We start from the raw sequence: 725 nt of genomic DNA on the forward strand, positions 1-725 counted from the left end.
CTCTAAACTGAATATTGATGTAACTGCCTTGACTGAAACAAGATTATCCAGTGAAGGCAAAGTTATCCAGTTCATGATATACCACCTTTTGGAAGGGTAAGGAGGAGAGCATCATATTCATGGTATTGGATTTGCCGACAAGGCATATATAGTTGCTACTCATCAACTTGTCCCAACTGCAGTTATTGAGAGATTTATGGCTCTCTGTATACCACTCTCAGGAGATAGTTACATGACTCTCATCTCTGTTTTTGCTCCTACATTAGATGCTGATGAAGATGCTATAAACTAGTTCTATAACTTGCTTTCCACAGCCATCTCCAATGTACCAACTAAAGATAAGCTCTTCCTGTTAGGTGACTTTAATGCTAGAGCTGGGAAGGATAATTGGCTATGGGAAAATATAACGGGCAAACAAGGACTCGGTAGTTGCAGTGCCAATGGATTGCTGCTTCTCAGTCTATGTACCAAAGATGAACTTTTCATAACTAATACTCAGTTTCATCTACCTAATTACTTCAAGTCCACATGGATGCACCCTCGCTCTAAGCATATCCTCATCCTTGATTACATCATCACTCAACTTCGTGATAGGAAGGATGTCCTTATCACCAGGACAGCTAGAAATACTCATGATTGCTGCTCGGATCACAAGTTGCTATTCTCTCATCTTGGAATCAGTCTATAAAAAAAGATTTTAAATAGTTTGTATTGGGTCCACCTTG

Source organism: Anabrus simplex, chromosome 2 (genome assembly GCF_040414725.1).
Source record: "Anabrus simplex isolate iqAnaSimp1 chromosome 2, ASM4041472v1, whole genome shotgun sequence".
NCBI lineage: Eukaryota > Metazoa > Arthropoda > Insecta > Orthoptera > Tettigoniidae > Anabrus > Anabrus simplex.